This window comes from Ochotona princeps, chromosome Y (assembly GCF_030435755.1).
Source record: "Ochotona princeps isolate mOchPri1 chromosome Y, mOchPri1.hap1, whole genome shotgun sequence".
NCBI classification, from domain to species: domain Eukaryota; kingdom Metazoa; phylum Chordata; class Mammalia; order Lagomorpha; family Ochotonidae; genus Ochotona; species Ochotona princeps.
This window is the reverse complement of record NC_080866.1, coordinates 11,205,920-11,231,918: the sequence shown is the minus strand read 5'-3', so window position 1 is coordinate 11,231,918 and position 25,999 is coordinate 11,205,920. Positions and strand designations below refer to the sequence as shown.

At 40.7% G+C, this 25,999-nt stretch overlaps 1 pseudogene; it reads right to left on the bottom strand.

Annotated features, from left to right (window-relative positions):
• The window catches only part of LOC131478782 (histone-lysine N-methyltransferase PRDM7-like), a 65,612-nt pseudogene extending 46,242 nt beyond the window's left edge, over positions 1–19,370 (bottom strand).
• Positions 19,371–25,999: the final 6,629 nt, after the last annotated feature.

The following is a 25,999-nucleotide window of genomic DNA, read 5'->3' as shown; positions in this document are numbered from 1 at the left end:
CTGGCTTTCAAATAAGTAAGTTACACTTTAGAAACAAAGAAAAACACTTTACATTCAACACTGAAAAAGACAAATGAAAAAGAGAAAAAAATATATCTAAACAGCTACTCAATTACAAGGTTTGCAGCTTTCCAGGAAAGACACAAAGCAACACTCAACATCCTTTCATAAGGAAAAGATACACAGAAAATATAACAGTAATGCACACCAATCAAAAGAGTCAAGAACACTCCTAACACAAATTAAAACTTCAATAAAGCACGACAGAAATAGAAATTCTCACTCATTGCTGGTGGAACATGTAATAGTTTGCTGGTTTGGAAGAATATTAAGCAGTTTTTCCCAGTGTTAACCTGAGTCTCAGCATATTCTCTAGCACTTCGGAAACCATAAATCATAAAACTAGAAAAATAGCTTTGAAGATGGCTATCCAGATAACATTAAAATGTGGTAGAATTGAATTCATACACCAAACAACATGAGAAATTGCAATGCCCTTCAATAGATGGGAAAATGACAAAATCTTTTTAGTGGTTCTGTAGTGTTCTGTGGAGTAGATGTTCCACATTTTCTGTTAGATGTGCTAAAGAAAGAAAATACCAACTAAGTACAAACAGACCTTCATTATGCAAAGAGAAGTCTGTTCCTGGGCCTATCTCTTGTGGCAATGGCAAAAGACAGAAGAAAAGACAGAAGCACTGTGAATGTTACTGAACACTCTCCAGCAAAGGAGCAAAAGCCTCTACTACCCACAAAGTTAACTGAGGAAGACAAGAGAGAACTCATTATAAAATGCCTGACCAACAACAAGAAGCACATACAAGAGTTCAAGGAATTTAAGGAATATGTCACACAGGAAATAATGGCAATGAATTAAAATAAGAACACAGTGGAGCAAATTAAAAGCAAAGAGGGGAGTATCAAAAATAGAAAGAATGAAGCAGAAGAAAGAATGTTAGAATTGGAAGATATTTTCTGTCACCATGAAGAAATAAGAAAAAAAAAAAAAAAACCTGGAAGCAGAGATGGGTCAAGCTAAAACAAGTATTCAATAATTAAAAGACATGATTAAAAGGCCCAACATGAGAGTTATGGGAGTTCCAGAAGGCACAGAAGGAGAAGTTGGGATTCAAGCTGTATTTAATGAAATGATAAAGGGAAACTAACCTAATCTGGAGACAGAATTGGAAAACAATATACAGGAGGGTCACCAAACTCTCAACAGGGTTGATTAAAAATGAACTTCACACCAATACATGAAAATCGTGCTCTCTTCATTTGAACAAAAAGGAAAAAATCCTTAAGTGTTCACCTTTAAAGAAATGAAGTGACCTATACAGGAAGCACAATCAATCAATCAGCACAGCTGACCTCACAGGGCAAACACTACAGGCCAGAAGAGAATGGAATGACATATTCCAGATTCTAAAAGCAAACAAGTTCAGCCCAGAATAATGTACCCTGTAAAGTTTTCCTTTGTCTTTGAAAATGAAATAAAATTCTTCCACAATAGAGAAAAACTTCAAGAATTTGCCTCTTCTAAACATGTCCCACAAATGATACTCAAAGAAGTTCCCATGAAAGTCAAAAGGGGAAAGCAACTACAAAATGCAAAAGCAAATGTGGAGAACATCCCACTAAAAGGCTAACAGAAGACTCACTCAAGGAACAACCCATCGCTAAAATGACAGGACCAAACTGCCCCTTACCATAATAATGCTGAACTTAAATGGCCTAAACTCATCAGTCAAATGGCATAAATTAGAGGACCAGATCAAAAAACAAAATACATCAATCTGCTGCTGACAAGAGACACATCTCACCAACAAAGATCAGAGGCAATTGAAAGTGAAAGGATGGGAGAAGATATTGTAAGTGAATCATAAGGAAAAATGTGCAGGGGTAGCCATTCTTATGTCCGACGACATAGGCTTTGATGTGAAGAACATTAAAGACATAAAGATGGACAACACAAAATGATCCAAGGATCCATTCGGCAAGAAGATCATCATAACAAATGTATATGTGCCAAATGCCAAAGCATCTAGCTATGTGAAACAAATATTAATGGCTTTAATGGAAGAAACAGACTCCAAGATGATCATAGTGGGGGATCTTAATACCCCATTAGCATCAATGAACAGATCAAGGAGACAGAAACTAAGGAAAGAAATAGCAGAACTCACCCAAACTCTAAAGCAAATGGACTTAGCTTATATCTCTCAAACAGTCCATCATACAGACAGAAAATAAGCCTTTTTTTTTTTTTATTCAGAGCATGGAACTGTCTCCAGAATTGACCATGTTTCATGCCACAAAATAAGCCTCGGCAAATTTTAAAAATTAAATTTATACCAAGCATCTTCTCAGACAATCTTCGACTGAAGCTAGAAACTAAGAATTCAAAACACCAAACAAGACTTGCTAACACATGCACACTAAATAATATGTTACTAAATGAGTAGTTGGTTAGTGAGGAAATCAAAGGGAAATCAATGTGTTGCTAAGAGAAAAGTTCATTTCAATCAGTGCTTATGTCAAGACACTAGAAAAGCATCAAATAGATCGTCTAACCTTACAGTTCAAGAAGCTAGAAAAACAACAGCAACTCAATCCTGATATTAGAAGCAAGAAAAAAAAAACAACAAAATAAGGGAAGGAATAAGCAAAAAAGAGATAAAAGAACTAGACATAAGACAATGAATCAAAGAGCTGGTTCTTTGAGAAACTTAACAAAACAGACTCCCTACTAGCCCATCAGGAACTATTACAAGCAACTATATGCAGCAAATCACAAGATCTAAAAGAGATGGATAGATCTTTGGACACATACAATCCAACAAAACTGAATCAAGAAGCAATTAACAACCTAAGTAGACCTATCCCATTGCATTGAAATTGCGTCAGTAATTAAAGCCCTTCCAACCAAGAAATGTCCTATACCAGATGGCTTTACTGTTGAACTCTAACAAATGTTTCAAGATGAACTTTCCCCAATTCTCCACAAGATTTTCCAAATAATAGAAAGAGAGACAAATCTTCCAAACTTTTTCTATGAATCCAATATCACTTTAACACCAAAGCCAGAGAGAGAAACAACAGAAAAAGAGAACTACAGACCGATATCCTTGATGAACATAGATTCAGAGATCCTCAACAAAATGCTAGCCAACCAGATCCAACGACACATCAGATCATTCACCTGGACCATATGGGATGGTTCAACATCCACAAATCAATAAATATGATACAGCACATACACAAATCAAAAATAAAAACCATATGATCTTCTCAACAGATGCAAAGAAGGCATTGGATAAAATCCAACACACTTCATGCTGAAACTCCTAAGTAAGAGAGACATAGAAGGAACATTCCACAACACAATCAAAGCAATATACGAGAAAACCAATGCCAGCATCATACTAAATGGAGAAAGATTGGAAACCTATCCACTAAAATCAAGAATTAGACAGGGATGACATCTGTCACCACTACTCTTCACCATAGTATTGGAAGTCCTTACCAGAGCCATCAGGCAAGAAAGAACAGAATTAAAGGAATCCAAACTGGAAATGAGGAACTGAAATTGTTGCTACTTGAAGACTACATGATTCTCTACATACGAGAACCAAAGACTCAGTCAAGAGATTGTTGGAACTCATTAGAGATTTTGGCAGACTAACAGGATACAGAGTTACTGAGCACAAGTCAATGGCACTGCGTACGCAAACAATTTCAAGGCTGAGAAAGAAATTGTAAGTACAGTTCCCTTTAACATAGAAGAGAGCAACCTTAAATGCCTTAAATGGGACTACATCAAACTAAAAAAATTCTGTGCGGCAAAGGAAACAATTATCAAAGGGAGGAAGTAACCAACAGAAACAGAGAAATATTTGCACACCACACAAGTGATAGGAGACTAATATCCAGGATTTACAAAGGGCTACAGAATCCCAGAGACAATAAAAAGCAAACAAGCAAACAAGCCTGTAAAGAAATGGGCAAAGGATTGAGCAGACATTTTTCAATAGAACAGACTCAAATGGCTAACTGACATATAAAAAGATACTCAGGCTCTCAAGCCATCAGAGAGATCTAATTGAAAGCCATGTTGAAGTACCAGCTAACTCCAGTGAGACTGGCCTACACTCAGAACTCAAGTAACAATACCTGCTGGCAAAGATGTGGAGAGAAAAGTAGTCTCCTTCACTGCTGGTGGCAGTGTAGGCTAATGCAACCATTGTGGAAATCAGTATAGAGAGTGCTGGGAGAATTGTAAACAAGTCTGCCATATGATACAGTTCTCCTGCTCCTACGAATATACCCAATAGGGATGAAATCTGCATATGTGAAGGGGATCTATAGGCCTATATTTGCAGAAGCAAAATCTACACTGGCAAAGACATGGAAACAATCCAGATGTGCTCCCAAAGAAGAACAGTTAAAGAAGCTGTGCTGCTTCTACTCCTTGAAATAGTATTATCTATTAAGATGAACAAAATTATGCCATTTACAACCAGGTGGTCCCAAGGAGAGTCCATTATGCTCAGTCAAATATATCAATCCCAGAAGAGCAAATACATAGTTCTCATTAATATTAAGAAACCATCATGGAAAGTATAACTTCAATGACCTGATCCATACTGGTTTTTATGTGTTTGTTAGTTTGTTAGTTTTTGACTATTTTATTTATATTTTTTTGCTGCATCCCATCTTTTAATGTTTTAGAACTCAGTTACATTTATCCCAGATACATTCTTTTCCTGACTGGACAATAAGATGCTGGACTCAATGATTGGTATATGCTTGCAATGGGGGAATCTCAACTGAACTTGAACTGTGGTTATGCAACAAGGTGTAGGAATCCACCATGGTTGGAGGGTTTGGGGAGTGGTGAGGAGAATCCAAGTACCTATGAAACTGTGTCACATAATACAATATAATAAATGAATCAAAATTAATAAATAAATAAAAAAGAAGCCATCATGGAAAGTATAACTTCAGTGACCTGATCCATACTGGGTTTTATTTGTTTGTTAGTTTGTTAGTTTTTGACTGTTTTATTTATTTATTTATTTATTTATTTATTTATTTATTTATTTATTTTTGCTGCATTCCATCTTTTGATGTTTTAGATTTCAGTTTCATTATCCCAAATACATTCTTTCCTTTATTTGAATTCCTCACTGCCTCGTGGATTACATGGTGGCATCATTTTTCCCAAGAGACTTATTTTTGATAAAGATTGGTTAATTTTTATTGCAAAGTCAGATATACAAAGAGGAGCAGAGATATAGAGGAAGATCTTCCGTCTGATGATTCATTCCCCAAGTGAGTTCAAGGGCCAATGCTGTGCTGATCCAGAGCCAGGAGCCAGGAACCTCCTCCATGTCTCCCACATGGGTGCAGGATCCCAAAGTTTTGGGCTATGCTTGACTGCTTTTGCAGGCCACAAACAGGGAGCTGGATGGGAAGTGGAGCTGCCGGAATTAGAACCGTTGCTCATATGAGATCCCGGGCACGCTCACGGTGAGGACTTTAGCCCCTAGGCCACACTGCTGGGCCATAAGAGACTTTCGCGTTTTTTTTTTGTTTGTTTGTTTGTTTGTTGGTTTGTTTTGTCACACTTGTGTTGTTTAATCAGTGGTGGTTTTTTCATGGTGTTGTAATTGCTGTGGTGATTCCTGGTTCCTGTTATTCTAATTCATACCAGTATTTGACTTTGTTTTATGGCTTCTCATTTATGGAAATGAGGGGAACAATGCAACATTCATTCGTGCTTCCAAACAAAAGGTGGGCTCCCAATAAAATTGTTGGAAATATGTAGACAATGGGTTGCTGAACTGTTTGACATTGTCTGCACCAGCAATGCTTGGGCACACTTCAATAAGAGACTGATGCAATTATGACATAATTATGGAATTATCTGGAAGTTTTTGTTGTGCTGTGTGGTAGAATCCCAGTCTATACAATATTGAACCACAAAATTCAAAAATTTCAAAAAATATATACAAAAAAGCAAAAGAATCAGCTAATGAGAAGTACAATGCTCAAGAGTAAAAGCAGAGACCAAATCACAACATAGATAACTGAAGACTCCCCTGCCAAGGAAGAAAAGCCTTTAGCTCCCTCCGTGATAACTGAGGACTACATTGAGAAAATGGGCCTACAGAATGACAGTGGCAGAAGAATAATCTCAGAGTTCAAAGATATTTCTTATTACAATGGGAAAACAATTAAAAGGTGGAAGCAGAGCTGGGTAAAGCTATAAAAGGAGAAAAGGTATTTAAGAAGTAAGACACACTATTAAAAGACCCACATAGAAGAGTTATAGAAATCCTAGAAGGTGCAGAAAGAGAAGTTCTGCTTAAAAATGCATTCAATGGGCCAAGCAGCATGTGCTAACAGCTGGGTTCCTCATCTTGGTGGCGCCCGGGGTCCCGTGTGGGTGCTGGTTCTAATCCTGGCAGCTCCACGTCCCATTCGGTTCTCTGCTTGTGGCCTGGGTAAGCAGTCAAACACAGTCCAAAGTTCTGGGATCCTGCAGCCATGTGGGAGACCCAGAAGAAACACCTGGCTCCTGGCTATGGATTGACTCAGCTCCAGCTGTTGCACTCACTTGTGAAGTGAATCATCGGACGAAAGATCTTCCTCTCTGTCTCTCTTCCTCTCTGTATATCTGACTTTGTAACAAAAATAAATAAATCTTTATCAAAGAAATGAATTCAATGGGTCTGGCATGGTAGTCTAGCGTTCAGAATCATCATTTTTCATGCATCAAGAACTCATAGGACACTAGTTCTAATACACATGACCTGACTTACCCTACAGCTCCTGGCTTGTGTCCTTGGAAAACAGTGAAGGATGGCCCAAACCATGCTATGCTGTACCCAGACTGGAGACCTACAAGAGGCTCCCGGATCCTGTTTTCAAATCAACTCAGCTCCTGCCATCACTGATGCTTGGGAAGTGAGTCAACAGGCAGAAGATCTTCCTCTGACTCTCCTGCTCTATATATTTGACTTCCCAATAAACATAAAATAAATCTATTTTAAACAACAAATTCAATGAAATAACAAATGAGAAATTTCACAAACTGCAAAAAGAATAGACATTAACATCGAGAAAGGGCACAGAACACCCTACAGGTGTTTTGATCAAAACTAATCTTGACCACAATGCAAGATAATCAAGCTCTAGTCAATGGAACACAAAGAAGAAATCCTTCAATGCAGTCGAGAAAAAAAAAAAAAAAAAGATCAATTGACATATAGAGGAAGTACAATTAAATTCATAGCTGATCTCTCACAGCAGACTATAGGCCAGAAGAGAATGGTGTGATATATTCCAAATTCTGAAAGCAAAGATTGTGAGTTCAGGATAACATCTCAGCAAAGCTTTTCTTTGTCATCTTCTCCTAGTTTGGGATTTTTATTTATTTTCATTTTTGGTGATTTTTTACATAGGTGATAAGGATGAATAGGGTCAAGGGCTACAGGACAATGGGTGAGATCACAATTTCCACGTTCTCTCTTTTTTTCTTTTATTGCTGAATCTGCAGGAAGGGAGTAGTCAAGGAGAGAAGTCACATTCAGCCTCCTTTATTGACAAGGCAGATAGAGAGGAGGAAAGACAGAGATCTTCTGTTCAATGATTCAGTCTCAAAGTGACCACAATGCCCAGATCTGAGCCGATCTGAAACCAGGAGCCAGGAGCTTCTTCTAGGTCTCCCATGTGCATGCAGGGTCCCAAGGCTTTAGGCCATGCTCGACTGCTTCCCAGGCCACATACAGGGTGCTGGATGGGAAGTGAAGTGGACCACTGGGATTAGAGCCAGCACCCATATGAGATCCTGGCCTGTGCAAGTGAGGACTCTAAGCTACCGTGCTGTGCCTGGCTTTGTTTTGTAAAAATGAAGATTCTTCCACAGTAAAGAAAAAAGAATATGCCTTGACTGCTCTCCATGAGCCAGCATGCAGGTGGAGCAGTGGGCAGGCCTTCCAAAACCAGAGTGTCTTTGGGAGGAAGAAATGTCTTTGCTTTCACAATATGCCTTATACACAAATTGTCTGGTTCCAATTCTATGAAATCTGTGAGATTGTTCGGTGCACAGCTGTTAGCTAAGAGGAAGGAAATTTACAACTGACAGTTCAATCATAACATGCACTTTGCCCCCATGGCGATTTTCTGGTTTCATGGCCCCTACAGAAATGAGCATCAGGATTATTTAGAAGGATGAGCAAGTGCATGGAAAGACACTGCATGGAAATGGAAGCCAAGGAAAAGAAGGGAAATAAGTAACAAAAAGAAATAGTGTTGGCCTATGCAGAGGGAACCTGCTTTGCAGAGACTGAAAGGAGCATGTGTAGTTCTTGTCCACGTTGGAGGATGTTCCTGGTACTCAGTGACGTGCCTTGGGAGAACACAGTCATCTCCATGCTGAAGCCTCATGCAATTAAAATGTGACAGTTCTCCTCAGCATTCTCATTCTGCAAAATCATTCTGGTACTGGGTCTGTGAGCTGATGTTTACCTAATAGAATGAATTGCCTAGCGAAATGATTCTATCAATGAATACATGATTGTCCCATGACTTACTTTAGGGTGGAGATAGAACGTTGTAGTAGTGGGAGGTGGGGGGCAGCCTCATTCCATGACTGTTCGGAGAATTTCCGCCTCACTCACCTTTTGCTTCCCAAATCACTGAACCCTAATCTTCTTTGGCCATCAGCCTCTGTTACCCACACCAAGATTCAAAAACTCTACAATTCCCCACCTATGTAGCCCTTTGAGAATAGCTAGTAAGATGAATGAGTGTATTAAAGGAACTGCCTGAGAAGAGAATATTGAACACCAACCTATGAAAAAAAAGGTCCTGGATCTATGATAATGTGGTGATTGCCAAGTGAAATATTCCGTATTACACAGAACACTGAATCCTACAGATGACACTACTATTACATATGATTGTATTAAACGTTACAAAGGAAAAAGCCAGAGTTTGATGAAAATGTGAATGGATGTCTAGATGGGTCCAGAGGCAAGGTCCAAACCTCAACAGTTTAAGAAGAAATTCCCTAATCAAATATTTAAACTGAACTTCAAAGGATCAATGAGTACCAGATGAGTAACAGTTGCTCTAGTGGTTAAGACACTGGTGGAGGGGTCAGCACTGTGGCCACTACCTGTACCTTAACCTGTACTTTAAGCCATTACCTGTGATGCCCACATCCTGCATGAGCATGGGTTGGAGTCCTGGCTGCTCTACCTCTGATCCATTTCAAATAAATATTGGTAACAAAAAATCATTGAGACATCATACTCCGTGTCAGAGTTCCTTCAGTATGACACAGAATGAATCATCCAGACAGAAAGCCAATAAACCTAAATTCAAGTCAAATCATGCTATCCAGCAGATGGGCTTCACAGACAGTTTGCATAATATTTGACCTAATATCTACAAACTACACACTGTTCTCACCAGCATTTGGAACCTTTTCAGAATTAGACCACGTATCATACCCCAAATCGAGTCTCAGCAAAAGTCAAAAGTATTTTCCCACCCTAACCATTGAAAAGCTGCCATGTAATACTGTCCAAAGCTTCTCTGGGTAGCCAAATGAGTACTGCTTCCCAAGCCCTTGCACGACCTGAGAAATTCTCCACTTAGACCTGGAACTGGCACCAACTCATCTGTAGTTCTGTGCAGCCAATCCTGGGAGCCACTGGTGTCCCTGTACTGGGTGTAGCATCTGTGTAGATGGATTCATAATTGTAGTGTGTCTACCCATGACTGGTCAGGCCCTGAAACTTTGGACCTTTTCTCACTGTTTCTCCCCAGCCCCATCAGACACAATATGAATTCTCTACCCTCAGACACACCCAGCCAGCAAATGTTACCTGGGTCCTTGCAGTCTCAGGAGCATCGGCTTCTCCTATAATTAGCATATAGGAGAGAAACACACATGAATATGTGTTACTCATGATCATAGGCACATACATACATATGTCATTACAATTCCCTGACATGCACACAGGTGCACATTTCCATGACACCCACATAGTCATGCAAACACCTACATGTAAGTGCACCATACATCTGTTGGTCTTCAACCCTGAGGGTATAGAGCCTGGAAACAGCAGGTGGAGGTACCAGAAGATGCCATTTCTTGCAACAATATCAGAGCCAAAGTCAAAGAGAGGCCATCATGCTTCACTGGAGATAAGATTCCTCTCCTAAACCCAGTGTCTGTTTAACAACAGGTTTCTCTCCCACAGTCTGTGAACAGATCCGCCTTTCATATACTCAAAAGAAATACAGGTTTACAGCTCCATGAAGTCTTAAGGAAACCTGATCTAGAACCTCTGTCTTAAACAGTAATAGCAGTGGTGGCATGTAACTTGGTCTTCAGGTGTGTATGCAGACAACATTCATTAGCATGAAGAAAACAGGTTGGTGAAAGATGTGTCTAAGGGTCACAAGTCAACATCCCCCAAAAATCTCAGCAACACTCCTCTGTTCTCTAACCCATTTCTCATGAGAGTGGAAACGTGCTTAAACATTTCTTCAGTCTGTACACTGTTGGAGAAACTCATGACTCCAATAGCTCAAGACCTCTCTGAACTAAATGCTGCTGGCTTGTGTTGGCTGTTAGATGATTTTATCTCTCTTTCACTCTCCTTCTCCACAAACACGCTGCTTCCTCCCACATGTGTTCTCTACTACGCTGCTGAGTGTAGTTTCAACCACACTCCCTGAAAGCATATGGCTTCTACCTTCTGTGTCCTCTGGTGTGTGATGAAATGTAACTTCTGTGTGAAAACCCTCCTACACTCCCTTCAAATTGAGAGCTTCTCCCTTGTGAGTCTCTTGGTGCCTGGTGAGGTGTGATTTTTGTGTGAAGCATTGCCTGCATTATTCACAATCATTGGGTTTCTTCCCAGTTTGCAAACTCTCTGGTGACAGATAATAATCTGTGACATATCACTGATGCCCTACAAACAGTTGCCATACTCAGTCCCTACTCTGTTTGGGAATGCTACCTCTCACAGAAGATTTGAATGCTTCCTCTGCATTCACTGCCTAGCCTCTTGTGGGATCATCCTCTTTTTCTCACTCTCACTCGAGGCCTCCAATGACGTTTGGGTGGAGGCTGGAAGAAAAAAAGAATTGCCCTTATTTCTCCCTCTGCTTTTTTGTTTTTGAAATGGGTTTGGAATTTTTATGGACCTCTCGTCCTTAACTGTGTCATGGCAACTATGTGGATCAGATGGTGCCCATCCCCTTGAGAATGGTTCCCTGGTTACAGGAGCTGTCTTGCAGATGTTTCTGAGAAGTCCCAAGAGCAGTAACTAAGGATGGCATGTCAAATGAGGGACTTGTGACTGAAAACGACAAGCGAGCATAGGTAACCAGGATGGATTTCTGACTACATTGTGTCTTCCAAAATAAGATGGTTTGAGGTTAGGACAGATACAGAGAAACAGCCTGGCTACCTGCTTTCACTTGGGTTAAGCCTGTCCTACTATTTGTTCCTCATGTACTAGAAACAGCTGGCATCCACCAAGTGATCCTGTGTGATACGTCAATTATCTTCTTCTTTTTTTTTTAATTTCTATGACAGCTTTAGAAATCCAAAAGGTCTGTATCAGCAGATCTTTTCACAAATGAACCAGTCCAATGCAACCCAACTACCATTCTGTAGTTTCACTCTTAGACTACCTTCATAGCTTAGACCTCAGGGACCTCTACCACATCTGTTGAGGATGTCCTCTTCATTCATGTTTCCCTGTACTTCTCTGTCCCCCAAAGCCTTCACTTGGATCCCTGGCACTTTGTCTGAAAAGTTACTTAAGGCTATCTTTTTGTGTTGAAAAGAACTCTGATCACTCAGGGTAGAATTTCCTTCTTGACACTCTTTATGAACAGGAAGAGCTCTATGAAGGAAGAAGCCACACAACAGGAGATCCACAAATTTGGAAGACACATTTTGTTTAAGATGAGCACCTATGAGTAGATCTGTGTTTCTCAACCCAAAATAAGTGCAACTTGATGTTTTGTGTTACTGCTCTGGCTAGGCAAGGGACAGTAATGCCCGTTCCTGAGTCTGAGACAACCTAACTACCACTGACTCATGCCTACGCCAAGGATTGCTTTTCCTCCCTGTCACACAAATCATGTGAAAGACTATCGTCAGGTGTCATGCCTCTCTGTATTGACCAATCTCAGCGTTTGCCTATTTTCCATGCATTGGACCTTCCCACTTCCAAGATTACTCCATCCATTGACTGACTAGCTCTCTGACCCCAATTTCAGATACCCACTGCCCTCTGATAGGTTTACACATAAGACTCTATCAACCTCAGTGAGATGACCCAAATCTCCACAAGAGTCTTTTTTACTCAGGAAAATCTAGACGGGGGAAAACAGCGTGGTGGTGAGGTGCGTTAAGCTTCAGACTGCAGTGCTGCCAGCCTGTATATATGATTGCTGGACTCGTAGCTATGCTGCTTCTGAGCAACCCCCCTGAGAGTACGTCTGGGAAAACAGCAGACTATGGCCTTAGTTTGTAGATGCCACTATGTGCGAAACCTGAAAGAAATTCTTTGGCCCTGACCTAAATCTGGTCCAGCCCTGGTTGTTGGGGCTATTTGGGAAATGAGCCAGCAGATAATGGATTTCTCTCTTCCCTGTTTGTAGCTTTTCAAGAAAATAGAAAGGTCTTTCTAAAGAGGCAAACAGACATGAAAACCAGACCTATTCTGAAACACTTGGCTGTGCTCATACTCATATTTCACTCAATTGTATTATTCAGCAAATCTCCATTTCCATGGACAGTCTTAAGCACAAAATTCACATGACAACATCGCATTGAAACAATGACTAAATAGAAACATATGGCTTTTTTTTTTTGGAGGGGGCGGGGAGCATGGAGAAAATGTAAAATAAACTGTTCATGATCCAGTGGGAACTTCCATAGTAGAAGAGCTGCAAAGTGACCAAGACCTTGTTTTTTGTGTTGGGCCCTCTCCAAAGGGGGTGTTGTGGGATACTTTTGTGCACCAAGTATTTAACAAGTAAAAGAACTAAATGAAAACGGTATCAATTGTACCCAGGAGTCAAAGACATAAAAAATGGGTCAGGATTTGGTTACACTGGTTTAAGTCACTGACTATGACACTAGTATGCCGTAGAAGCATTAGATTGAGCTCTGGTTGCTCCATGTTCAATCTCCTGTGTGTTACTGTACCCAGGGAAAGAGCACAAGATGGTTCAAGTGCTGAAATACATGGGAGACCTAGATGCATTCCAGACTCCTGGCTCAAGCCAGAGATAGTTTTGGCAGGTGCAGCATTAAATCTAATTGCATTTATATATGTATATATATATACATATATATTATATTACATATTTATATATATCATATGCAGATACATGGTTGGTGTAGAGACAGAGAGGAAATCTTCTGCCTTTTGATTCACTCCCCAGTGGCCACAATAACCAGAGATGTGTCCATTCAAAGTCTTGAGCCAGGAACTTCTTCCAGGGTCCCCCGTGTGTGTAGTATCCCAAGGCTTGAAGCCATCCTCACGTGCTTTCCCAGACCACAAACAGGATTCTGGAAGGGATTTGGAGCAGTCAGGACATGAACCGGCGTCCATATGGGATCCCAGCATGTCCAAGGTGAGGACTTTAGCCATAGGATGCCATACTATGCCCTAGTGCAGCTTTTGGGGAATAAAACAGTAGGTGGTGATCTCTCCTTTCTATCTCTCTCTATCTCTGTGCTTGAGTCTCTTATAACTCTTCCTTTTATTTGATAAGTAAGTCTTTGTTTTTGCTAAATGGAAATCACATTTGAATTGAACTTTGGCAGCACTTACAATACATTTGACTCCTTAGAGTTGAATCACAAATATTCCCAAGGGGACTCCTTTGCTTATTTCAACACAACAGTGCTACTTACCTCTCACTGTTGTGAGCTCTTCCTTTTTCTTCCCTTCTTTTTCTTCTCGTTGCTTCCCTTGATACCCAGCTTCTGGCCATACTCATCCCCATACCATATTAGCAGCTCACAGCCTGGTTTGATGACCTGGCAGGTGCGGTAAAATATCTGCCTGTGGTACTGGAAGGCCACCAAATTCTGCTCCTCATCATTGCGGGCACAGTTCACATATCTGGGGTGGAGATAAATGCTGAGTTTGAATGCTCTGTCACGTTCAAATCTCGTGTGTTCTGTAATAGCCTCCACCCTGCTTGAATCCCAATTCTGCAAGAGCTCTCCCAGAAAACATACACCTCTCTCATGAGATCAGTGAACTCCCAGGTACAAGTTGTAGATACAGTGTTCATTGTGATAAGTATGCTTTCTTCCTTCCTTCCTCACTAGTCATCCTCAAAACTCAAGCCCACCTTACTCCCACCTTGACTGCCATGAAGCACACAGAGTTTCCCTAAACTCCAAATTTCATTCAGTTTTCTGCTACAGAATTGGATGAGTGGACACACTCCTTACATCTAGCTTTCCACACATGCTCCACACCTCAGCTTTCCCAAAGGCAATCCTTTGGAGTCCTTTCTCTTGGATCTTTCTCCTGGATCTTGGGAGTCCAAGATCCAGATCCAGAAATGTAGATGAGTCTTCATTGTTTCTTATCCTCTCACAGAACTGCTCACAGAAACCTTTGTCCAGATACAGCTTCCTTCTCTCATCCACATCCCAGGTTTGGTTTTGTTTTGCTTAATTGATAAAGTTTAGTGTTTTATTTTTATTTGAGAGGCAGAGAAGCAAAGAGGACAAGGGGAAAGAGACAGAGATGCCAGGAGAACGGGTGGAATGGGGACACAGAAAGGACACAGTGGCAGGCAGGAGCTTCAACCAGGTCTTCCACGTGGGCACAGAGGTCAAAGATTGAGGACATTCTCCAAAACTTCCCTGGATGCATGGGGTAGCCACTGGTTTGGCAGTAGAGCAACCAGTACTTGGGATGCAGGCTTCACAGTCACTGCCTTAGCCCACTGCTTGTCAATGCCTGTCCCCAGAACCCAGCTGTTTACTCTTTTTTTTTTTTTTATCTTTCACTGTCTCATCGATTGAAGGTCTTATGTCTGAAGTTGTTCTGACAGTGTATAATTGTCAAAAGACTAAGAAACATTACTGCCAGGCACCAATTTCATGGAATCTCCATGTATTTAGGAAATTTTTGACACTGGAAGGGCTTAATCAATGCTAATTAGAGAAAGAGTGAGTCTAATGACCCCAGTTGATCTAGATTCCTCAAGGCCCATCTTTGTGTTCTGTTTATTAAGCATAGTGATTTATGTTATGGTAAGAAAGCAAGAATTAACAGCATCAAAGATGAAAAAGGCAACATAACAACAGACACCGCAGCCATTAAGGACATAATTAGAAATTACTACAAAGCGCTGTACTCCAACAAATCAGAAGACCAACAAGAAATGGAAAAGTTCTTAGGCTCACACCACCTGCCAAAACTTAGTCCAGAGGCAGCAAACGAACTGAACAAACCCATAACTGAAGCAGAGATTGAATCAGTGATTAAAGATCTCCCATCAAAGAAAAGCCAGGCCCTGATGAAAACGCTACAGAATTCTACAAAACATTCCGAACACAACTAACCCCAATCCTCTACAAACTCTTCAAAACAATAGAAAAGGAAGCAACCCTGACAAACTCGTTCTATGAAGTCAACATTACCTTAATCCGAAAACCAGACAGAAAACCAACAGAGAAAGAAAACTACAGACCTATCTCTTTGATGACTATTGATGCTAAGATTCTCAACAAAACCCTAGAAAATAGAATTCAAAAACACATCGGACAGATCATTCATTCAGATTAGGTAGGATTCATCCCTGGAATGCAGGAATGGTTCAACGTCCGGAAATCCATATATGTGATACACCACATCCAAAAGCTGAAAAACAAAAATCACATGATCATATCAATAGACGCAGAAAAAGCTTTCGACATAATCCAACACCACTTCCTGCTAAAAACCCTAACCAAGGTAGGCATTGATGGAATAAACCACAACATAATCAAAGCGATATATGAAAAACCCAACGCCAGCATCATACTGAATGGAGAAACACTGGAACCCTTCCCATTGAGATCTGGAACAAGACAGGGATGTCCACTTCCTCCAATACTATTCAACATAGTCCTAGAGGTACTCGCTGAGGCCATAAGACAAGAAAAAGCAATCAGAGGAATCCAAATGGGACACAAATCAAGCTCTCACTGTACACTCTCACCATACACTAAGATCAAATCTAAATGGATAACAGATCTAAACCTACATCAAGAAACCTTCAAACCTTTGGAAGAAAAGGTTGGAAATACTCTGCAAGATCTGGGGGTAGGTCCATACTTCCTAAAAAGGACACCAAAGGCAATAGCAATCAAGACCAGAATAAACAAATGGGATTTCATCAAACTAAGAAGCTTCTGTACAGCCAGGGAAATAATCAACAAAGTAACAAAGTAACCCACAGAATGGGAGAAGATATTCACGCACTACATAGGTGATAGAATATACAAAGAGCTACAAAACAACCAAAATGTCAAAACAAACAAGCCACTCAAGAAATGGGCATGGGAAATGGGCAGACACTTCACAAAAGAACAAACCCAAATGGCAAATAAACATACGAAAAAATGCTCAAGTTCCCTGGCTTTTAATTGATTGGGATGATACTCTGCTGGCTCTGCCTGCCGTCCAGAGAGGGTATGCCTAAGAAGCCGTTGAACTTGGCTGGACAATAAGATGCGGGTTTCTATGTTTGGTATATGCTTGCAATGGAGGAATCTCAACTGAACTTGAACTGTGGTTATGCAAAATGTGGAGGAATCCACTATGGTGGGAGGGTTTGGGGAGGAGTGGGGAGAATCCAAGTACCTATGAAACTGTGTCACATAATGCAATGTAATTAATGAATAAAAAAAAAAGAAATAGTATTTATATAGAATATGCTTTTAGAAACAGGTCATGACATTCACAGGTCATTAGAATAAACATGAAAGAGGACATATGATGCAAAAGTCACGGAGGAAAGTAAAGGAGAAAGGAAAGAGATCTAGTCTTGGTGAGAAATATCCTGTATAGTTGTAACATGCCATGGCTCTTACCTCATCCAGTTGGCCAAAGAAGTATCCTTTCCATCCACGTACTCATAGCTGTTCCTGCCCTTGGCTATCTGAGTTTCAAAAAAATAGGTTAATACGTTTCTGAAATGGGTGCAGTTCAGCAGAATTATTAACAACTCTATCCTCATGTTCTGTGACATTACATGACTCCGACACATGTTGAGACTTTACATAGTGTTGGTACACATTTATTCTGGTTTATTTCCCTACAGTAGAAGCCCATAGAGGAGATTGCCACTGCTTTATTTTTAACAGCCCAGTGATTTTCTCTAGGCTAATATTTATTTATTTTTTGGAATTATTTATTTTTATTACAAAGTCAGATGTACAGAGAAGAGGAGACAGAGAGAGAGATTGGAAGGTCTACCATCTGATGAGCCACTCCCCCAACTAACCACAGCAGCCGGTACTGTGCCGATCCGAAGCTGGGAACCAGGAAACTCTTTGGGGTCTCCCATGCAGATGCAGGGTGCCAAGGCGTGGGCTGTCCTCAACTGCTATCCTAGGCCACAAACAGGGAGCTGGATGGCAAGTGGAACTGCTGGTATTAGAAAGAGTGCCCAGTTTTGATCCCAGCAGGTTCAAAGTGAGGACTTTAGCCACAAGGCCACGACGCCGAGCCCTATGCTAATCTTTACAGCCTGGCTGATCATGTTGGCTCAACTCATGCCATAATGTGTAGAAGGACACATGAACCAGTCTCATGCTAGGCAGGAGAAAAGCCATCAGACTGGAAAGGGATGTGCTTCTTACCTGCCAGCTGTACCCACTGTCAGCTTCCTCTTCCACTTCTGTGATCTTGCCCTCAAAAGGACCAAAGTGCAGCCCCAAAGGCAGATCAGATGCTTCATTAAATACTCCAAGCCCAGCTTCCGGAATGCTCGATGGGCCAACTCGAAGTCCAGTGGGCACACTGAGGAGAGCACGACTAGGATGTCCCTTTTCCACTGGATTGTCCTTTAGAAACACGGGGGGTCCATGAGCAGCACAGCTCTTCAGGAAGCAGATCTGACACTTCTCACAATCTGGAGATGAGAGTGGAAGGGATGAGGAACATATACCAAACGTTGCTGGCTATAGAGAGTATCAGAAGCAGTCAAGTGTTCACATCACTCAGTCTCAGTCTTGCACCCCAAGTTACCAGAAGACAGAATGATGTAAGACCAAATTACAAGTGGAATTTCAATTCAGACTATGGGATTTTTCTTTGTGGATGTGCCAAAGGGTCACTTACACAGGTAGTCATCATCCTCAGTCTCACTGAACTCTTTGTATGTCTGACTCTTTCTTCCTTTCAAGTTGTACATCTGAAATTCTTCATTCTCATCCTTTCTTCTGAGTTCTGAGATGGAGAGACTAAGTCAGTGAAGTTATCAGTTCTTTTGGGTTTAATGTTTCAAATAAAATAAAGGGCTTTCAAGACAAGGAAAAACTGCATGGACATTTGTTTTTCATTCCAATCTCTGGTTTTAATTCATTTCCCCTGAAGTTTGAATATCTGTTTATTTAAACAGCAAAGAAAGACACATCAAGAGATTGACACAGCAGTTGAGAGAATCAGAGTATACAGAAGGCAGAGAGAGGTGGGTGGGTTCACTTTTTGAGTAACCTGGATAGCACCCAAATCAGTCTCAGATCAGAAAGCTTTATTCAGTTTTCCCAGGGGGTTGTAAGACCTCAATCACTTATCTCCTCACCAAGTGTTACTAAGTTGTATATCAACAATTTCCTAGAGTCAGAGATAGGGTCAGTTCTGGAACCCAGGCACTCTGCCATGGGAAACAGGCATATTAACTAGTATCTTCACTCCTAGGACAACTGACTTCCTCTCCATGAAGTGTCTGCATATAGGCTAAGTAACCTGATCCCACTATTTTTTTTTTTTTTTAGATATTCCCTAAAGAGCTTAAAATGTAATCATGTTTCTAGAGGCTCTATTTATTTTGTGTTGAGTGTGACCCAAGCATGCAATTGCATCCCTCACAGCTTGACCATCCTCATCAAGCTTCACCTTCCTTGGGCTTCCTAGTGGGCCTAGAGAGACAGCTCCTGAAATTATTTTCTTACCAAGTTTTTGTGTAGAGTGCTGTCCTGAGCTGTTTGATTCCTTAGGATGGAACACTGCTTTCCGGCCCTTCTTTGAGCCAGTTGTGTTTAGTAAATTTGCAGTTCCTGATGATTCCTTCGTACTGATTTCATTATGTAAAGGCCCGCTGGACTTTCCCTTTAATGAGAAAGTAACATTTTTTTAAACTCATTGTTCAGTGCATTTGTCCTTTGGGATTGCAAAGTGTTTTCAGGTACATGGCATTCTTTAAAGTATCAGCAAACATGCGAACATATGAGGTGATTGAATACTGAAGGGAAAAGCAGTGTCTATGTTTCTAGTGTATTTGGGGATAGATCACATCATTTGAGGCTGTTTCTCTCTAGATGGTTTTCAATTTCCTCTGCACAAATGAAAGTGGAAAAGGGGAGAAGATTTAGAAAGATAATCTGGAGGACAATATTTGTGAAAGCAGGTTGGTAGGGCTTCTTTAGGAAAGTATGTCTTATCAACCTGTGGACCGTGAAGGGAAAATATAGGAAAGCACAGACAGGATGAAATACAACTGGAGAATTTGCTGGCATACATGAGGTTAGAAAAAAAATTAAGATGGTGATAAAAGCTGAAAAGGACAATATCCTGAGCTTAATTGATTTGGGGATTGGATGAGCTGGTGCCTATATCAATTGGCTTGAACCCAGATGTACTGTTAGATACTTCTCCACAGCTACTCTTGTTGACATGTAAATTGGCATACATATAGCTAAAGTTCATTTTGAGATATTACATACTCATTAATTTGATTTAGTAATATCTATAGTGCTACGACCAGTTTACCATGTTTTTATAGCTGAAACCCAAGTCATACATACATATATCATATATATGATACATATAGCAGATATGTATAAGATATATATATCTTTAGAATTCCTTGGACTTGCTTTTCTGTTTTATCAGAAAATGTTGAATGAATTTTCCAGAAAATTTGGGGAAGTTCTTCATGACCCAAACTCTGCCAAAATTTTGGAGAAATATTTGTAATCAACTGGACACTCAAAAGTCACGTTGTATTGTCGAAGCAACAGGAAACAAAAATAATTGCAAACATTGGAAGGACTGCGTACTTAGTACCCACAGAAAGAGGATGTTGTTTTATCCTACAAGAATGAGGACATGAGTTCAAGATACAATTCTGTTTAATGTATGAGTGAACACAGAGGGAAGTTTAAGTTACTGCCTGTTTGATACATTCTCAGCATTAAAGCCTGGAGTCTTCAGGCTTGGAGGTTCTCTCTCTCTCTCTCCAGTAAGATTTCATGTTAATTCGTAAGGAACATTTCCAGAGGGAAAGAGAGACAACTATTATCAGTCCACTGGATCATTCCCAAGTGATGGCTACAGCCAGAGCCAGGCTGATCTGAAGCCCAGAACCAGGAGCCTCCTCCAGGTCTCCCACGTGGTGCCATGGTCGTAAGGCTTTGGGCCATCCTGCACTGCTTTCCCAGGCCATCAGCAGGGAACTGGATGGGAAGTGGAACAGCTGGGAAATGAACTGGCTTCCACATGGGACCTCGGAGTGTGCAAGGTGAGGATTTAGCCACTAGGCCCTTGCAGACTTTCTCTGCTCTAAATAAAGTCCCTATGAAGGTGTGGACACCCACTCTTATCTCAAACACTTAACAGTACTATACCTCACATTCCTCAACATTTAAAGGAGTGTATTTCAGTAACTGATTCATAGGGTTGTTGGAAGGTTTAACTGTGTGTGTTGATGATAAACCTTACAAAGTCTGAAATACCGTGAAAACAACACAAGAAGTAGCGACACAAGAAGTCTTGTTTAAGGTTCCTGATCATGTTAGCTATTACGAAAGATCATGAGAGGAAGAAGACAGTTAATAGTATACAGTGTCCTTTCTTCTCTTACCTGTGAGGGACTTAAGAGGATCATTATTTATCGATTTATTATTATTTTCTTTTAGTGAAAGGGTTTTAAGAGCTACTCACCTTCTGCTGTCTGGTGTGTTTCTTTTTGCAGGTCATGCGATGAGGTTTGACTAGAAGGTGACAAGAAAGCATTGATAAATATTTCAAAACTTTGCAAACTCTTAGCAGAAAAGAATTTTGGATCAGAGAGTAGGGATTCTACCTGTGATCCAGATGTGACATGAAAATATCTTTTAACTATCACTAAGATGTATGTGTATGTGTTGAAGATTTTTATCTTTAAAACAGACCCAAAAAACAAAAGAAATCCTTCATTTCCACCTCCACTCTGACTTATGTCTATTGTGTTCAATTAAATAAAGTAATTTGATTTTCAGAATGTAACTGATGAACAATTTAGGAACAGAAAGAAATTTCCTTGAAAAGAAAATAAAAATCATACGGAAAAATCTGTAATTAATTGCATAGTTAGTTTTTAGAAATTGAAAATAATTTCTCTAAGATCAGAAACGAGGAATGGTTTCTACATACTTGCTACTAATATTTGATCTGAAACTTTTCCTAGACAGAACAATGAGGTGAGGAAATAGCTTCTCCAATTTGGAAATGAAGCAACATGTTTTCTACATTTGCATTTGGCATGAGCTTACACATGGAAAACCCTGAAAATTCCATTAACAACCTGTGAGACTTAATAAAAAAAATAGCATAGTCATCAGAAAGAAAGAAAGTCAACACTTCCAATGAATTGTTGGGCGGCAGTTTGAGTAGTCTACAACATGAGCAACCCCATTCTTGAGCACTGGTTTCAGTTCCACCTGTCATTTTCACTTCATCACCTGGTGGTGCAATTGGGGAAGCAGGAAGTAATGGCCCTAATACTTGGGATTCTTCTACCCAAATGAAAGCTTCCGGTCTCTAATGTTGACCAGGTTCATCTGCACAGACTAGGGAGTGAATAAATGGGTAGATCTCTCTGTCTCTTTTTCGCTCCCTGTCTCTGACTTTGAACAACATACACAAACCACTTATGTACAAGCTTGGTTGTATTTCCGTCTTGAATTAGTTAGTTCATGTTAAGTGTCAACTGTTCATACATTTTCCACTTTTTGTCTGATTAATAGCATAGTTACTGTTCTAGGATCTTATATAAGTCAGCCTCTGACAGGCACTGTTTTCAAGATAGTAAATGGTGTTAATCAAATATTGCTGAGTTTGATGCCAAGAATGGTTTTCAGTTGCTGCTTATTTCTCCTGGCCCTCACTTTCTTTATAGGCCTCTATTCTCAAAAGCATTAGTGTTGTCCAGGGGCTGTGAGTGCCAGCACTCATAAGAAAGCCAGTTGAGGGGGCTCTCAGAGTTAGATTAAAGCAAAATCTTCCCTTTAGGCAACACACCTAGAAGAAGAAGTGCTAGGCAAAGCGATTCATAGTACTCCCAGGATGGACTGGGAGTATTGAGTACAGGTGAGAGGTCTGCATAGTCAGAACACAAACATCCTTGTCCATATTCATCCCTGAACAGGTGGGACAAGGGGAGGGGAAACACACAGGCACAATGGGCTGATGCTGCATAGGTCTGTGTGACTTGCATGCTATATTTCCACTTCATTTTTGAAAGTTGGTCTGCTCTGACTTGCCAATCTTTGCACACTATTCCTTGGAGAACTACATGGAAACATTTTTGAAGGCATCTTGGAATGTTAGAAGACATGAGAGGTTGCTGTGTAATCACAGTGGCTACAGAAGAACAAAGTATCAGCCATGTCCTCTGGTCTTGATACAGTTGTCTATTCTGCCAATGCTAAACATCTGTCCTGAACCTCCTGTGCCAACCTCACTAACACAGCAATGTGCCAGAGGCTCTCACCTCCAGATTTCCCAGTGCTGAAGCTGGGTGTGTCCAAGCTTGCTTTGGCAGGAATCTTGACACATGTGATTCTGGTATCCCACTCCAACTCCTCTGAGTCTGTCATCAAGCAAGAATTCTGAGAGAGGGAAGATGCAGGGGCTTGCTCTGAGCTAGATCTGAAAACCAGGAACCCAGCCATGGGCTGTGGCACCAGCAGGATAGTGATCAACAGGCAGGCTCTGCTCTCACTGAATTCCTACAGCTCTAGTCATCTGCTGTCTCAACAAAGAGAGGTGCATCGTCATGGAAACCAGAATGTGGGGCAGACAGGCAGTTAATGGAATACTGGAATTCAGGGCTCCTTGGGGGTGAGGAGGGGGCCAAGCATGTCAACTTGCAGATCTTCAGGTTTGTACTGAGAATGATGGGCTTCCCCAGAGGTGGATAAAGTTTGCGGTCTCAGGTGAAACAGGGTTGGAGTCTAAGATGGGAAGCTTATGAGCCTGACTGAAGAGTATGTGCCTTTGGGACTTTGAGGTTACTGAAGCCTGGGTAAGTGTATGCATTATTTGAGGCTAAGCATTTGTGTGAATGAGGCTTGGGATCTCTCAAGTTGGGCAGTTTAGGACTGGCCTGGACTTTATTCAAAGGACAACTCTGTGATTGGTGACATGCTGGGTGGGGGTTATTGCAGCACACCAGGCTTGAGGGCAAAGGGCTCTCTCAGGCTAGTGGACATGGTCTCTCAACTGCAAAGGACCCATACTCTATCACCCTGAGGAGATTGGTAGGTGCTCAGGGTGAAGGGGCCTGTGGCATAGGCTAAGGAGAAAGGGGTCACACTACAATGTCACGGCCTGGGCTCTGGTCTATTATTCCTGCTCTCCCAAGTGCTGTTAACCATTGTTGTCCCCTCCTGTGACACGTCTGGGATTACAGAAAATGCCAGTATGAAGTGTGAATATTCTGTATGGTACTGCTTTCTGATGATGCTATGATGAAAGCAATAGTGCTGGTTGGCAATCTAGGAACTGATGGTGCACGGCAGAGGAAGGAGCCACGACTATCAGTCATGGTTACCTCAGCCTTGGGTCCTGTTGGTTTGGGTGGAGCTGAGTTTACTCGCACCCAAGTCCTGGCCCTATGCACAGCACATCTGTGTCCTACTCAGGGAATAGTAAGACCTCCAAGAGTCAAGCTCAAGTCAAGCTTCAACTTCAGAATGCTGCATTTATGCTGGGCCTTTCTGGAACCAAAGCCAGACTTGTTTTCAATAGCTCAACTCCAGGCAGAAGCAACTGTGTCCTGAAAAGTCAAAATCCATGTTGTGTATTGTGTCCAGGGTATGCTGAAACACATGTGGGCTGTTTCTGGGTGTGCCAGTGTCTATGTGTGTGATGGTTCCTGGGAGTTCAGGGTGTATATGTGTGCTATTTTCTGAAATGTCAGTATCTGAACTAATGCATATTCTTTGGTGTTCAGCACCTCTCCATGTGTACTGCTTTCTGAAAGGCTAGGGGCAATGTGTTAATTATTTTATTGGCGGCAGGGCTCTGAGTTAGGGGCTTTCCCTTTGAACCTTGGGATTAGATGTATCTTGTTTCCTTGAATTCTGGAGACTGTGCATGTGTTACTTCCTAGGAGTGTGCGGTGATAGCTCTCACTTGTATTGCTCTGGCAGTGGTATTGGTCTCATTCTCAAGTCCTAAGCCATTAGTTATAGCATTATGATTGTACCTGTGAGTTGTAGAGTCTATTTTCTGTTGTTAATATCACATTGCCAGGTCTGTGTTGTAGTGAATGTGTACCTTTGCTAACCCTGATGAATCAATTCATTAAAAATGAAAATGATAAAGAAAGGAAATTGTATTGCTAGGAGAAAAATGAGAAAACAGTGAAGCAGAATAAGGGAGAACTTTACAGTACAGAATCAAAACAGGAAATACATATATTTAATACTTGAGGCTATAGCTGAAGGGGAAGATAAAGTATTAGTGACAGAAAAAAATAACGTCAACTTAGAGAAAGATACAAATTTGAATGTCTTTGCCTTGAATAACCACAAAAGTGTTCAGCGGAAGAGAACAAGTAAATTCAAGAGATGTATTAAATGTCACAATGAGCATAGAGAAATATAACAAATGCTAATTTTTTAAAAAACATATTTTTATTTCATTTTCTTTTTTTTTTAATTAATTACATTGCATTATGTGATACATTTTTTTTTATGCACTGGGATTTTTCCCTGCCCCTCCCCAAACCCTCCCCCCCACGGTGGATTGCTCCACCTTGTTGCATTTCCATAGTTCAAATTCAATTGAGATTCTTTCATTGGAAGTTTTGACCAATCATAAATTGCAGCATCTTATTGTCCTGGTAAGTTCAATGGTTTCTTGGTGAGACCATCTCTGGTCTGAAGGTAGAGCCAGCAGGGTATCATCCCAATCAATTAAAAGCCACAACATAATATTTCCAATCATTTACAACATTATGGCATTAATTGACATGGTATTGGTTAATCAATATGTTAATAGGAAAATGCAGGTTCTCAACCACATCCTGTGACTTCTTCATAGACATTTCAATTTTGGTTTACATTCAACCGTGTTCTATACACCTTAAAATGGCTTAGATGGCTATTCAGCTGTCTCATGCCTATTTTCATTTTAGTCTTTAGCAGTTTATAGCATTGAAGCATGTTTTCGCTGAACCTGGCTGTTTTTCAGGTGGTCTAACTCTATAATTCTAACTGGATATATTTCAACAGTTTAGGTGAGCATGTTTAGCAGGGGTGTGCAGAGAAATGTTCCATACCCTAGTGAGGAGTAACTAAACTTTGTGTCCCACACAGTGAGTTATAAGTGCATCCATGCTAACCATTTCCTGTCTGTTTCTAAGCTTTCCTTGTTGTTCTCTGTCTATCTATTCTAGTTTGGTTTGTTGGTTTGTTTGTGTGTTTGTTTTGAGTGGTTTCTGG